Here is a 2,265-nt window from a genome sequence, read left to right as displayed (position 1 = left end):
CACTCAGAATTCCCATTATTCTCAATATAATTATTATTATTATTATTACAACTATTATTAACTATTATTTATTTATTATTTATTTATTATTTATTTATTATTTATTTATTATGTATATTTTTATTCCCATTTTCTCATCCATTCCCATTTCCCAGCAGTGGATGAAGCACCCGGCGCTTCAATTTCGGGAATTAGATCCCACTCAGAATTCTCATTATTCCCATTTTTATTATCACTATTTACTATTATTATTATTATTTAAATTTTTTTTTACTCTTTTTATTCCCATTTTCCCATCCATTCCCATTTCCCAGTAGTGGATGAAGCACCCGGCGCACATCAGTGACCGTTGGTGCACTGGGAAATAAAAAAAATGGGAATTTTTCGGGTTTTATTCTCATTTTTTATCATTTTTCCCATTTTTATTGCCATTTTCCAATTTCCCAGCAGTGGATGAAGCACCCGGCACACATCAGGTGCACTGGGGAAAAAAAACCCAAATTTTTGGGATCAATTTCCATTGGAATTCTCGTTATTCTCATTTTTATTATTATTATTATCTATTTTTTTTTTGTTATTGTTACTATTCTTTTTCCCATTTTTATTCCCATTTTCCCATTTCCCAGCAGTGGATGCAGCACCCGGCGCTTCAATTTCAGGAATTTGATCACACTCAGAATTCTCATTATTCTCATTTTTATTACTATTATCTATTTTTACTAATTATTATTATTATTATAATTCATCATTATTATTTTTTAATTTTTTTTTACTCTTTTTATCCCCATTTTCCCATCCATTCCCATTTCCCAGCAGTGGATGAAGCAGCCGGCGCTTCAATTTTGGGAATTTGATCACACTTGGAATCCTCATTATTCTTATTTTGATCATTATTTTTATTATTATTATTACTCATTATTTATTATTATTTACTGTTTATTATTTATTTATTATTTATATTTTTATTATTATTTTTTCCATTTTTTATTCCCATTATTCCCATTCATTCCCATCCCAGGTGGATGAAGCACCCGGCGCACATCAGTGACCGTTGGTGCACTGGGAAATAAAAAAATGGGAATTTTGGGATCAATTTCCATTGGAATTCTCATTATTCTCCATTAATTATTTTTTATTTATTATTTTTCCATTTTTTTTTCCATTATATTTCCATTTATTATTTTTCATTTATTATTTTTCCATTTATTATTTCTCATTTATTATTTTTCCTTTTATTATTTCCCATTTATTATTTTTCCATTTATTATTTTTTCATATTTTTTTCCATTTATTGTTTTCCATTTATTTTCTATTTATTATTTTCCATGTATTATTTTCCCATTTTTTATTATTTTTCCATGTATTATTTTTCCATTTATTATTTTTAATTTATTATTTTCCATTTAATACCTTTAATTATTTTACATTTTTTTTATTTATTATTTTTCCATTTATCATCTTTCCATTTATTATTTTCCATTTATTATCTTTCATTTACTATTTTTTCATTTATTATTTTTCCTTTTATTATTTTTCAATTTATTATTTTTCCATTTCTTTCCATTTATTATTTTTCCATTTATTATTTTCCATTTTTTATGTTTCCATTTTTTATTATTTTCCACTTATTACTTTTCCATTTATTATTTTTCCATTTATTATTTCTCCATTCATTTTCCCATTTATTATTTTTCCATTTATTATTTCCAATTTATTATTTTTCCATTTATTACTTTTCCATTTATTACTTTTCCTTTTTTTATTATTTTCCATTTATTATTTTTTCATATTTTTTTCCATTTATTGTTTTCCATTTATTGTTTTTCCATTTATTATATTCCATTTTTTTATTATTTTTCCATTACTTTATTTATTTTTCCATTTATTATTTTCCATTTAATATCTTTCCATTTATTATTTTTCATTTATTATTTTTCCATTTATTATTTCACATTTATTATTTTCCATTTATTTTTTCATATTTTTTCCATTTATTGTTTTTCCATTTATTATTTTTCATTTATTATTTTTCCATTTATTATCTTTCATTTATTATTTTTTCATTTATTATTTTTCCTTTTATTATTTTTCCATTTATTATTTTCCCATTTATTATTTTTCATTTATTATTTTTCCATTTTTTATGTTTCCATTTATTATGTTTCCATTTTTTATTATTTTCCACTTATTACTTTTTCATTATTTTTCCATTTATTATTTTTCCATTTATTATTTTTCATTTATTATTTTCCCATTTATTATTTT

Source organism: Malurus melanocephalus, unplaced genomic scaffold (assembly GCF_030028575.1).
Source record: "Malurus melanocephalus ecotype Western Australia unplaced genomic scaffold, MMel_1.1 scaffold_2049, whole genome shotgun sequence".
NCBI classification, from domain to species: domain Eukaryota; kingdom Metazoa; phylum Chordata; class Aves; order Passeriformes; family Maluridae; genus Malurus; species Malurus melanocephalus.
This window is presented reverse-complemented; position numbering follows the sequence as displayed.